At 43.1% G+C, this 14,293-nt stretch overlaps 1 protein-coding gene across 19 annotated transcripts in view; it reads left to right on the plus strand.

Moving 5' to 3' along the window:
• The window catches only part of ANKS1B (ankyrin repeat and sterile alpha motif domain containing 1B), a 319,748-nt gene that overhangs the window by 237,141 nt on the left and 68,314 nt on the right, over nucleotides 1-14,293 (plus strand). Inside the window, exon 1 of one of the 19 annotated variants that reach the window (XM_083698561.1) lies at nucleotides 11,590-11,691. The exons of 14 other annotated variants lie outside the window; for them this stretch is intronic. The gene's annotated coding sequence lies outside the window, so the exon portion shown is untranslated. 4 more of the 19 variants (XM_083698559.1, XM_083698557.1, XM_083698560.1 and 1 more) reach the window with 4 other exon arrangements.

Consider the following 14,293-nt stretch of genomic DNA (forward strand, 5'->3'; position numbering starts at 1 on the left):
TTTGCAGATCTTCCACCTTAGTTAATGGTTTACTCCTTCTTACATTGCATTTCAGTTATTACATTTCTTTGCTGTACCTGAACAGAGTTCCTTGTAGTCTCTTGGGTTTGGCATCATGTTCTGCATTTGACCCCCTTCTGTGATTTTGTATTGGCGAGGTTTATGTTAGTAAAGCATTTTAATTACATTCCTACTGTCGCTTCAGTGGTATTGAAACTTAATAAACTGTAACTAGGTCACCTAATGGGGGTATACGTTTTGTTCTCATAACATTGATCTTAAGTAGGATCTGGTGTGCGGATCTAACAAAAAATGTTAAAACCCATCCAGAAATTGCAAAGAGGTAGCCTAGTGTGCAAGAACTGTGTGAAAGGCTCACACATTAAATGAGTGGTAAGGGACAAAAAAAGGGCAAAAATGTAGGTGCAAAACTGTTATCAGGTAGATATTTTTAAATAGTCCAAATCTAATTAGCTGAATTCAATAAAATATCAACAAGCTTTTGCTGAAGTCAATAACATCATTCCATAGCCTTCTCCTCTCAGGCTAAAGAGCATTAGTCATTAAATAATCATGATATTGTCAGATTGGGAAGGGATAGAATTCTAAAAATCCCATAATATGAGGAACATAGCCCATTTGCCACTATAAAGGCAGAGCTACATCTGATTCCAGTATAATTAGGTCTCAACTCCAGAATCTGACTCATACTGTTCATTAGCCAAGGTCCCCCACTCCTCCATATGGGTTGTCTGGAAAGGATAGCATTTTTGAATATAGATTGACTCCAAGTACAGTACAGGAGAAAGGACTGCTGGGTCAAAAGGCATCATCCTAGGACTCATTTACTGCTATTGCGTAAACGGCTGTGTAAAGACTGTAGTGACACTTTCCACAGCCCCACCTTCCTTGAATTCTGACTGAATTACTTTGAATGCAAAGACTCATTTAACTGATTATTTTTATAGTATGGCAACTTTAGCAAAACTCAGTGGTGGAGCACATGCTTTGAATGCAAATGGTCCCAGATTCAATCTCTGGCACTTCCAGGTAGCATTGGGGAAGAATCCTGCCTGAAATCCTGGCCAGTCACTGCCAGTCAGTGTAGACAATACTGGATTTGATGAACCAGTGGTCTAACTTGGTATTATGGTAGCTTCCTGTATATTGGGAACTTGTAAATATTTTCCCTCACATAGGTTGTCAAGGTTATATGGATAGTTCTCCAAGTTAGCTTTCTACTTCCATTAGGTCCACTGACTGTTGTGGGAAACAATGCCAAATATGATAGAGCCAACCCACACAATGTGTAAATTTTGGATGTTGTTGTTGAGACATGAGAGGTAACAATAGATAAGCAGTTTTACATAAAATATTTCTAGCACTAGAAAAGCTTAGTTGTTGGATTCATTTTCAGCAGATGGTGGGTTTTCACAATTGAAAGAAAAGATCAAGCGTCTGTAGAAGTCGTACTACCATGAAAATTCCAAAGTCCTTTTAAAAGTATGGGAGAAATGTTTAATATTTCCTATTCCAAAAGTCCATCTTCTACTAGTAATTATGTCAGAATGCTGACAGTTTGGGGACAGTTTGGGAGGATGCCATTTTAAAAATATAATATTCAATGTAGTAGGTGGTTCATATTCAAAGCCCAACAGCAATGGCTAGTCGCATGAGATATCAAGGGTCATATCAGGACCTGACCTCTGTTGGCTTTATTTTGCAAATTTTAAGAACTGATGTTTTACCCTGTCAGTCAGTGTCACTTTCTTGAAGGACGTACTTCAAGAAGGAAAAGAGGGAATAGTAATATATGCTACTGCGATTCATTTTTCTTACAAAAATATATTGTAGCTTATTTTTTCAGAATTTTAGCAGTTTGGTTTGATGTTTTTAGATTGAATCTTTGACCTGTTTCAAACATTCAACCTATAGGTAATTAGGTAAAAGTATGTGCTATTATTATTCTTTATTTGCAGAATGAAGTTGAGCTTATATGTCAGTGTTTGTTGGAATGAGCCCAAGGTGTAGGAGAGGCGCACACTGCAGCAAGGGGAGGGAGGGATGCAATTTTTGCTTATTTCTTCCACCATTCCTTTTGCCACATCCCACCCTATTCCAGTGGCTTCTCCAACTCTCCATAGCAGCTTTCCAGGTGGCAGCAAAGGGAAGGAGGAATCAGCAGAAATAGCTCCCCCCTGCCCCACTTTTGAGATGAGAGCCTCCCACGTGTGAAATTCTGTCCACCAGAACTTTGGATTCAACTTATAGCGGTGCTGTCAACATTTCTCTTTTTTTAAGTGAAATTCCCATATTCCGAATAGGATTCCTCGCAAGAAAAGGGAAAAGTTGACAGCTATGACTTATAGTGCAGGAATGCTTCCCAAGTTAGAAGAAAGATAACATAAGCAGAGTGAGGAGATTTGATTGTTGAAATTCTGTGCATATAAAACAAACAGCTGGATTATACAAATAGTGTAGTTTTACAATACAGTTTGAGAGTGTTTTAAAATGGGGATAGAGTTGCACACCACCCCAATCTCTGAGCAGTGTGAGATTCCAGGGGTTCCACCTGTTTACCCAGGACTCATGTTTCCTTTTGGAAATGAAGCACAGTGGCGACTGTTGTGTCTTTTAGATATAGGGTTTATTTACATATATACACAACCAGATCCTATGTTGGAGGGGTTCACAGCATCAGTACCTCAAAAGGGCCTTGCTTCTCTCATAACCGCAGCCTTGAATTCCAGCAGAAATCAAACATTGCTGTCTGACCCTCTCCTTGCTGCTTTTTCTCCTGTTCCTAGGTTAGCAGCCAACTCTGCTCTTCAACCCAGGCTTAATCCTTATAACCATCTAAACATTGGAGGAGGGGGTCACCTGTTGTAGCTTTAAGAACTATGATCTATCCATATATTTACAGCTGAATTTAGATGGAGGAATTCCACATCTTCTATCATGGTCATCTCAGTAGGGGTTTGTTCCCTGCAGTACTGGAGGCATCTCTCCCATCCTGCCTTCAGCAAGCCAGCCCAGATTGTTCTGCCCTTTTTCTCAGCTATTCCAAGCTTCCTGCTAAAGGCCCCAAACCCTTCCTATGATAGCTTGCCCAGTTACCCTGACAACCTTCCAAATCCCCTGTCTCTCTTCACTCCTCAGGGCAGGGGGGAACGACAGTTCTCTTGCATTGCCAATGGCCCTCAGTGGCCCTGTGATGCTTCTTAATGGCCCTAGCTTGGCCAGGTCGTTTTCTTTCCATAGGCTAGCCCAGGAATTCCTCTGCAGCTGGTATTTCCCTTTCATATCCCAAATATTCAAAATCTTACCATTTATTCATTTCTAGGATTTTCAGGGTCCCTTCCTCAAACCTACAACAATATAATAATAAACTGCTGGGTCTCTTCCTGTACAAAATGCCAAGAGAAATATAAGCATCAAAATAATTTAGTGATTTCCAAACCTTTTATATAAAGAAGTCTAAACTAATTACTTCTCAACCTGACAGCAGCTTAAGAACACTGCCAAAATTTACCTGTTTTGCTTGCAAGTACAGATTACATTTTTTCTTCTCGGTAATTATGTGCCAAAAATAGCATAGGAGTAACAAAATGTTAGCAGAAAGCATTTTGTTTAATTTATCCAGGGATGCGCTGTATAGATATACCACCCAATTGCAATCATGTTATTTGGTTTAATCCTATTTTACTGAAGTAGAAGGAGCTCATATGATGTGCACAATATGAAAAACAGCATTGTTATTTCAGCCCTGAATGGGAATCAAGATCACTTGGTGTCCTGCCATTTGCTTTAATTGCATAATAGGCAGATGAGAAATTATGTCCCAGTACAATGAGCAGAACTTCCAACATAGACTTCAATAGCTTTAAAGAAACTCTTTATGCTATATATTATGACACCTGGTTACACTGCACTGATTTACAATACAGTACATACAGAATGTAAAAGGCAGTGGTAAAGCAGGTAAAAGAATAAAATGAAAAATATTTAAAGTTATTTTAAAATAATTTAATTTTTTTTTGCTTGCTCCTAGAGCATTTAACAGGTTAGTTCATGGTTAGGCAAACTAAGGCCCAATCGCCTTCTAAATCCGGTCCATGGATGGTCCGGGAATCAGTGTGTTTTTACATGAGGAGAATGTGTCCTTTTATTTAAAATGCATCTCTGGGTTATTTGTTGGGCCTGCCTGGTGTTTTTACATGAGTAGAATGCATGCTTTTATTTAAAATGCATCTCTGGGTTATTTGTGGGACATAGGAATTCGTTCTCTCCCTCCCCCCAAAAAAATAAATAGTCCGGCCCCCCACAAGGTCTGAGGGACAGTGGACCAGCCCCCTGCTGAAAACATTTGCTGACCCCTGGATCTGATTCTCTTACGCTGTCCTATTTGAAGTGTGTTGCATTTACCTGTCTCAGGGGACAATGGAAGCGTATACCTTCAGGGGTGAAGTAAAACCCTTGGAGAGTTACAGTCCCTGCTGTGGCTGTAGAGACTGATACAGGAGAGACAGGTTTCATTGCAGATAGGGCAAAAAAGGCTTTTGCTGCTACAGGTGTTTCTTCTGTCTGTGCTGCTCCCAATAGCAACAAGATAAGGATTTATGGTACAGCCTTTATCCATGAAAATTAACAAGAGATTTGATATTGCCTTTAAAGGCATGTGGATTGCACCCCCTAGGCTATGTGTATACACATACAGCAGGATGAAGGAAGAGATACTATGAAGTACTTCATACCTATAAGTGCAGCAAGTTATGCACTTCAGGAAAATCCACATTGAAAGCCCTCCCAGATTTGTGCAGGTTCCCCTAGCACAACATCTATACTTTCCTACCATAGTACCCCAGTTTAGATAAAGAAACTGCTGTGCTGACAAGAAATTCTCATACAGCTGCCACATGTGCATTGAGTAATTCCATACACTTTTTAAATTGGCAAATAAACAGGGCAATATAATGTAATGAAGAGATTATGTAGATTATGCTGGACACATCTGGAGCAAAGCTATCAATATCAATGACAGGCAGAATCAGGCCAATTTCATATTCTAGTCAGCAAAAACAACTTCAAACTGCTGATTATTCTGAAGCTCCTCTCTTTTTTATACTTTAAATGCAGTTGTTAAATTTTCATTTTCTGTCAATGCTGAGACACATTTTCGCTGAATTATGCAAATTCTGAATCTCTGTGCTTTAACAAAGAAAATATTTATCTCCCAACTTCCAAACTATAATAGAACAAGGTTACTGAATGTTATGGGCTATATTTTGTGCAGTGTGAGAGACCATTCTAAGAAAGAAAGACAATACTCAAGGGAGCAGATAATGCAATCTAGTTTAACATAAATTTGGCATAGACTTGTATTCCTTTGAGTTTGCTATTTTGCTGGTCACAAGCCAAATACAGTCCACCAGTCATGAATGAAGGGTTCTTTTTTCTATTTGCAGTGGGCTAAAAAACAGGCATAGTCAAAATCCTTGAAGGATGTAATATAAGGGTAATAGATTGTGGAGGGGGGATGGGGGGTGTCATAGGTTATACACATAAGCTCTAAAAAAAAAAAAAGACCCCACCTGCCAGTCACCTGACATAACTATGAAATCAGCTGATTGTGCACTTTGAAGCCTCAGTTTTTGGGACTTTGTTATGTACTGAGTTGAATAGGATCCAAACTGCAGCAGTCTGATTGGTCCTAGAACAATAGGCTCCAAAAGGCAGCAGTCTGATTGGTCCTAGAACAATAGGATTCAGAATGCAGCAGTCTGATTGGTCCTAGAACAATGCAGCAGTATGATTGGTTGGCAGGAACCACCCAATCATGCTCCAGATAGAAGTGAATCCACAACCTGATTGACTTACAGTAGAATTCCGGAATTAGCCAATCATGTGCAGCCCATTGTGTAAATAATGTATATAAAGCAGATACTTTGAGGGTACTTTCATTCATTCCTCCTCACCACGATGAGCTGAATAAAGAGCATGAAATCACTTTGCGACTCTGAGTATATTTCAGACTTTTAAGCACAGCACAAGCTATGTGAGCCCTTTTGCAAACAGAATCATACTACTCTTTAAATTTCCAGAAATCAGAGGTTCAAAGAGGAGGGTGGGATTGTTTATGAAATAACTTTAAACAGCCCTGCACAGCTGTTTGAACATCTGGTTTTCAGAGGTCCAGTGCTCTTTCTTTCTAAAGTGAATAGGGTGGTGGTGATAGTGTTGCTTTGTGATTGCTGGTGGAAGATGAGATTGGATTACTGGGCTCTAAGCCCTCTTCATTGGGAATTGTGCACATGGAGTCATTTCCCCACAGAACTAGGACTACAGGACCTAACATCCCTAGTCTGAAAACGGCACTTTGCACATGAGGCCTGCTAAGGATAAGAGACTTGTTGATGGGAGGAATCGTTTGCAAGGCATCATTTTCCCACTGAGCAAAGATGCTCTCTGCCTTCCTGCCTCCCATAAAGGATGTTTCTGGGGAGCAATTTGGGCAGAGGCCAGAAGCTTATTGGACTGGAGAGAGAAGAAGATGCAACCAGGGCTATGTTAGCTTTGAGCCTGTTACCAAGCATTTGTTGAGAGGTGCTTTCAGAGGAAGATTTTTCCTTGGAACCATAGCAGGGTGAGAGAGGGTTAAATCTCCATCCATATCTGTTGAGACCCTGATAACTGTCAGAGAAGCATGTAATAATGCATTTTTTAAAAAACGCTTGCACATTAAATGCAAAGTTGCATTTAACTTCACGGCTAGTTGGCCCTCATTTTTCTTCTCAGCATATAAAGCGCTCTAGGTCAAATTTGTTTTTATTAGTCAAGCTAGTGCTGTCTTACCCAATTACTAGATGACCTCTCTAGAAACAACCTCTACATTTTTTCAAGGACTAGGGGAACAGACACAGATCACAACCAGAAAAGGATCTGTGAACTTTCTAGTCTTTGGCACTCGGGTTGCTGCTGTAACACTGGGATATTTAGATTTCTCTGTAGTATTGCATCATGTTTTTTCTAGGATGATATTCTGGACTGAATCATCATCTGTCCTAGCTTTTCTAGTTAGCCTTTGGTACTTACATTTTAATTTCTCTTGGGTACAGCTCAATGGTTGTGTGACTTTATGAAGAAGTTTGTTCTGTCATTGAAACCTGTGTGCTGTCTATTCTGTAATTGTTTCATTCCATGGGGATGACTGCTCTACTCTGCCATATCAGGTGTGTCCAGACAAACCTTTTATACTGTTTTCTCTATGGTTTATCCATACATTTGTATAATAATAATTTTAAATGGGGTACATGCATGACATCCTTCTTCTTTTTTTTGCAATAACCACATGCTTTCCCCCCTTAATCTATTTTTCCATTAATGCAGAAAAATCTTACTTAAAAAAAAAAAGATTCAAAACAGCAGTGCAAAAATTTTTTGGTGTGAATGTTTTTAGCACTTCTTTGTGCTTCTACCCTTCAGGTTTAGGTGGGTTTGGTTTTAACATGGATAGTGATGTTCTTGTGCTATTCACTAACTGTACTTCCTTCCTTCCAGTTGCTCTCACTTTGTTCGCACCTGAGCCATTTTATTTTGGTCCACCATTACTGCCAGACATGCTTTTACTTCCATTTGTGCCAACACTGGTTCTGAAAAGAACTCCAAGGGTCTCCAGGCAGTGAGTGGGAACAAGTTTCTTATTTAAAATTATTGTTTTAAAAAATGAATTGGACATTAATTGAGAAATCTGTTATCTCTTTGTCTCCTTTGCCATCCTGATTCCCTCCAGATGTTTTGGACAGATAGGAGTTGTAGCCCAAAACATCTGGAAAGCAGCAGATGGGCAAATGTTTCCTTAGAGACTGAGTGAAGGGCTAAGTCATAGTTCAAAAACAAAACAAAACCACAGCAGCATGGTCTCCTTTGGGACAGACTGCCCTAATGAATGGTGCTGCATCATGATCTATTGCCATCCCCCCACTCTCCCACCCTGGAATGCCCATGGGAATCATGATTGCTTAAACACTCTCATCCATCCAAAAACTGCTTCGAACACTGGTTCAACAGTTTCACAACCTACCCTGGGAAAAAGGAGCTGGAAAAGAAAGGTAGAGCTGAGTGTGATCTACATACTGATAAGACTTCAGTCCTAATCTCCAGATGACTCCCCACCTACCCAGCAGTTTCATCTGGATGTTGAAAAGCATGGGACAAGACAGTAGCATATGCCAGTCTGGTGCTCAGATGTCATGCATTACAATTCCCATCAGCCCTAGCCAGTCCCAAGGAAACAGTGCTACCTCTGAGATCAGGAATTCTGCAGAAATTGCCTCCTGAACCCATCCCAGACACCTACTCTAGAAGGGACCTATGGTTGATTATACTCAAAGCCACAGAGAGGTCCAGTGTAACCAATCCAGTTGCACTCCCCAAATTCCTTGGCATTAGTCATCCACCAGGATGACTAAGGTTCTGTCTTGAAAAAGCAACACATAAAGCTGAAGTGAGCATAACATGAGGAAAACAAATTATATCTGAGCCTTTGAAAAGAACAAGTACAGGAAAGAAAAAATATCAGACCCACAGGGGTTAGCGCAAGTGGGGAAGTAGAGAAGATCATGGAACTGAGAAATTATGTACTTTTATCAAAATGTAGCAACACTTCATTTCATTTCCCCCAGTAATCTGCTTACCTTTAATACCCAAAGTACTCGTTAAGAGGAAATATTAAACTGGAAGAGACCAGTGCCGGCCCTTGCACTCGTTTCCATACAAGCCAAATTACCAGGCAATTAACTCCCTTGCTACATTTTTCCTTATTAGAGATGTTTTTATTGCTAAATGGAATACATTTACTAAAGTAAATAATCCTTTGGGAATCTTACTTGTAGCTGTTTTGTTTAATTCTTGCATTTTAGATTTATTTAAACATCGATGTAGAAAAAAGTTGCTTAACTGAAGGAAATGAAACTGAAGCTGTTGAAGAGAGTATATAGGTTTTATTTGCCCCTCTTCATCTTTGGGTGCCTGTTACTGTGAGTGACCATTATTCCTCTCCCATTTTGTTCACTATTTATCCTTTTTTATGGCAAGCGAGAGTCTGAAAGTGTTGCATTTTTGCAGCAATCACATTGCACATAGTCCAGCCAAACACATTTGAGTTCCTGTGGTTTCATAAGGAGTTAAGCAAGTGCTTAATAACCATGGCTACTTGCAATTTTGTTCACTTGCAAAAGTGGAAGCCTTGGTTGAAGAACCTGGTTACTGCTACCCCTTGATTGCTCTGCATTCATAGAAATTTGCTACTTTAGGATCCTCCACCACCATTTCCCCCGCATGTTACAACCTCTGTAATGCAGCTTCTACACTATATGTTGTTTGCTGTAGGAACTGAAGGAAGTAAAGGATCTTATTTGTATGAAGTCAGAGATGTGGGGTTGGTAAGTTTAGACACTAGGCAGTAAACGTCCCCCTCCTTTAGTGTACTTGTCTTATATTCTGGTCTTCCGAATCTCTGTACTTTGCCCTTCCTTTTTCCCTAGCAAGTATGATGTTGTTGTTGATGATGATGATGATACCCCACCCACCTGGCTGGATTTCCCCAGCCACTCCGGGTGGCTCCCAACAGAGGACTAAAAATAGATTAAAACTTCAAACATTAAAAACTTCCCTAAACAGATGCATCTTTCCTCTTGTGGGTTAATTTGAGATCATAGAATTGTAGAGTTGGAAGGGACCCTAAGGACCATCTAGTCCAACCCCCTGCAATGCAGAAATATACATCTCCCCAAACCTGCAACCTTGGCATTATCAGTGTTGATGAGGTAGGAAGCTACTTTCTGCAAATACTTCAATAAGGGATAAATATTGCCCTGGGGGAGAAGTGCCTTTGACACTCCCCTCCCCCATGGTCAGCTTTCCAGGGCTACCTTTTTATGGTGCCTGGTGCAGGTGTAATGTTGGGGGCCCTGTTTCTGCCCTCTACAGGGACCCATCCATGTGTATTCAAAGCTGGTGACTCCATGTGGGAGTTATTGCATGTAAAGACTCCTCTCTCTTGCAGTTGCCCTGGCATTCGGCACAATCCTGGCTTGCCTTTTCTGAGAGTACCAACAAGGCTTCTTTTTACTGTTGGTTCAAAATATTTTCAGGTGGTGGCTTTCACAGTGCCAGTTCTTCACTAGGGAGTACCAGGACCAATGACTAGAAACACTTGAGGGACATTCTGAAACAGCAAGAAAAATCACCCAGTGATTTCACTGCATACTGCAAGTGGGTTGAAATTGAATCTAGGCTTAGATTAAAGAAGCCATGCAAAACATAAACCAAGAAGTTCAGCATTAGAGGAGCATGCCCTAATGCTTAATTGCTATTACACTCTTCCTAGCGGCACACAACTTGGCATTCCATAACTTTTAGCAATATATATATATAAAAAAAAAACAGAAAGGGAGAAGACCTATTATTTATGTTTTAAGTAGCCTTAATATTCAGTATGGCAAGTACCAGGAAAAAAGTGATAAGAGGAAAGAAAGGCAACTTTGGACACACCACTTACTGTTGGTATTCTTCAGCAGATATTGCTGAACAAATAGAATATTTCAGATGAATTAAACAAGGATTGAAATTAAACCAGAGATGAATGAAATGCAAAAAGGGATCAGAAATAACACAGAGGTTATCCCCTTTTGGACTTATTGTGTGAAATGGAACGTGAACATGATATTTGAGTGGAAAAAATAGAAAAAATGCTGGTTTGTAGAAAGTAGAATAGTTGAATGTTATAGAGCAAATGTTTTGAATAATTCTTTGTATGTACCGGTAACTGACAGCCAGAGAATCGGGAGCCCTTTCTCTTTTTATTTCACCCCCTTTTTCTTTCTTTGTCTCTTTTCATTTCTTTTCTTTTTCTCCTTTTTTCCTCCCCTTTTTTTTGTTCTATACATGCTCATCACATATTTATTTTTTCTGCTTTTACTTTTCTATAGACTTGGTGTTTTTTAAAATCTTGCTGTATCATAAAAAGCTTATATATATATATATATATATATATATATATGAATAGGAAGAGCACGCAGCACCAATCACAAGGTATTTTCCCCATCCCTGGATCCCAGAAAGGGACTAGCAATTTAGACCCAACCTTTTTGTTTTAACAACGTGTGTGTGTGTGTGTGTGTGTGTGTAGGAGTGCTTAAATGTTACTGGAGGAAACCGTGGTGGTGGGATGGGACACACAGAAGCAGAAACTGCCTCACTTTGGCAACACAACATCAGAATTGCCCCTTGATTCGTGTAGCCAGCAGCTACGCGCGTCAGTCTCCCCGCCTGGTTACAGGTGCGGCGCAGTTCGCTTTTAAATGGCTACTGCGTTACTCCCGGCCCTTTGAATTCACTCTACTACTGAATTGTGTCTGGCTTCTTCCGCGAGCCTGTGTGGCGGGCGGTGGATGCTCTGCGCGTCACGCTCCGCGCCGGAGTGGTGGCATTTGCCTCAGCTGTGTAGGTGCCCTGAGGGTGATCCTCTCTCCCCAAGGCTGCAGCGCGGAGGCGCATGAGGGCCTCTCTCCCTCCCTCCCTCCTTCTGCGTCTCCCTGCCTCAGCAGGGTGTAATCAGCATTTTCATGAACCTCCCTTAGCTCCTCAAGCCGAAGGAGCGGGGAGAGTCCGGCCCTGGCGGGATAGTGACAGGTAGACCTCTGGCGGCTGAGGCGAAGGCGGCGAAGCGACAGTCGCTGCAGCGGGGAGGGTCGCTTTGGGTGGCGGTATGTGGGCGCCCGTCGAGCAGCCCGGCAGCCACTTCCCTCTCCGTGTGCAGGCGGGAGCGGAGGAGACACACGGTGAATATCCATAGTAACAGGGGATGCGGGGGGAGGGGGCGGGGAGGCGCAGCGGTAGATCGGCAATCTGCCCGGCCGGAACCAGCGCGGCGTACGGCCCGGACCTCTCCGCTGCGCACGGGAGAGCCCGGTGAGTGACGACGAGCGGCCGCGGCCCTCCTTTGGCGGGACGAAATAATGAGGTGGGGTGCGCGGGGAGCCGAGCTGCGGCGGCGGCTGCTGCTTTTCCACCCCGGCACGAGCACGCGGCCGGGAGCGCGGGAAAAGGGGGAGAGGCGGCGGTGGCGGCACCGGCGGGGGATGGGAGGCGGGGGGCGCGCGCTCCCCTCTCTCGCTCCCTCTCGCCCTCTGTCCCTCCCTCGCTCGGCGGTGCCGGCGGCTGGATGGATTGGGGGGGGGGGGGGAGGCAGGCAGGCAAGGGAGGGAAGCGCTCAGCTGCGCTCGGCTCGGTTCCGCTGCGGCGTCCCTGCCTCGTTCGCCACACGGCGGGGAAGGAAGATGCACAAAGGAGAGGGATAAACGCTGCAGAATATAAATATCCCCGGCTTGGCTCGCAGCCCCCGCCTGCCCGCCGCCGCCGCGTTCGCTTCGCCTCGCCACCGTCGCGGCCGCCGCTTCTCTGCGCCTAGGTGAGACCGACCGCCCGGCCGGGGAACTGATGAGTAAGCGAGTCGCTGTGTGAGGGGATGGCTCGGGAGGAGGAGGGTCCGGGCTCAGCCAAGGACGGTCCCAGCCTCGGGCAGCCGAGAGGGCTCCCGCTCTTAGGCTGCAGGTTGGACGAAAGGGTGAGGAGGTGCCGATCGAGAAGGAGCCTTCGTCGCTCGGGTCCGTCTGGCCGCCCCTGCCTCACTTCGCTCTTCAGGCTCTGCGCTGTGCCACAGAGGAGTGGACATCACCTCAAAGGGCAGCTTCCCTCCGTCCCTCATTCCCCCCCCCCCGAAAAACAAGCAGTCTTTAGGAATGTCGCCGGTGCCTAAAAATAGCCTTTTTAAACGGAAAGGAAAAAAATTGCAGAGAGACAAAGAGGGAGCAGGAGAGAGATGTTCCTCGCCTGCCATGTAGTTCTAAGGAGCGCCTGATGGAAGTGGTCCTGTCGTGTGGCGGGCGGCGAGTTTTTCCTCGCCTCTGAGTGCTGCTGGGGGAGGGGGACTGGGAACGCTTCATCTCCAGTGCGCTCACTCCATGTATTTTTAAGCAGTGATTAAAAGTGGGCATGTACTTTCCAGCGATACACCCTGGAGAGCAATAACGCAGCGTGCGAAGCCTGCAACTGCTTTTTTTTTTGTTTTGTTTGGAGGTTGTGTCAGCGTTTACATTGCACAGGGGGGCTTGATAACATTCGCTGTGGTCTCAAACTTGTCAAGGAGTGGAGGGCGATGGGGTCTCGGGTTTGCAGAGAGGCTCTTTTCGTCCTCTCTGTTCAGATATTTTCAAAGAAAGGGGCTTGATGCCTCTTCTCAGGTTTGGCACACCTGCTGATTGAAAGCATCCTTTCATCCATAACATAAAAAAATGACATTTTAAATGCCATCCATTAAATATCTTGTATTTTGGCCCGCCTTTTGAATGAACTGGACACAGGGGAGATGGAAACAACGTGCAAACCTTTATTCCAGCCATATCTGACTGGAATGCTACCATGTGACAACATACTTATACAGGTAGCATTCTCTTAGGCCTTAAAAACAATTGCTTGACAGTGGTGCAGTTTCATTTATTTCAATGAGATTCTGTTAGGGTAAGTAGTTATTGAGCTGGTTGGCTACTCAGTATCTTACAACTGCATGACTGTAGGTGTATACGTACATATATATTTCCTAGGGGAAAATGTACGTCATCATCTGTGAAGTGTGCAGCAGTTGTTATTTTATTGCAAGCTGTACTCTCAACAAATACTCATGCTGCGCTTCAGACATGCTTTTCTCACACAAAAGTCTGTAACATAGTGGGAGTACAATGAACAAAACAGTCTTAGATGTTTTATACAAACCTAACTGTAGACCACATAACTCTGAGAGCTTTAGCATTTAGGTTTATGTGTATTTACACCTGAATGCTGAAACAAATTGCCACCTTTGCCCATGTCTGGGGAAGTGGGTGATTTTAGAAAGCTGGTGATAATGTGTTTTAGTGTGCATGAAGTCATGATATATCTAGTAAGCCCGGTCTTATTCAACATCTTTATCAACAACTTGGATGATGGACTCAAGGGCATCCTGATCAAATTTGCAGATGACACCAAACTGGGAGAGGTGGCTAACACCCCAGAGGACAGGATCACACTTCAAAACGACCTTGACAGATTAGAGAACTGGGCCAAAACAAACAAGATGAATTTTAACAGGGAGAAATGTAAAGTATTGCACTTGGGCAAAAAAAAAATGAGAGGCACAAATACAAGATGGGTGACACCTGGCTTGAGAGCAGTACATGTGAAAAGGATCTAGGAGTCT

The sequence above is a fragment of the Podarcis gaigeae genome (genome assembly GCF_964106915.1).
Source record: "Podarcis gaigeae genome assembly, chromosome: 10".
Classification (NCBI taxonomy): Eukaryota; Metazoa; Chordata; class Lepidosauria; order Squamata; family Lacertidae; genus Podarcis; species Podarcis gaigeae.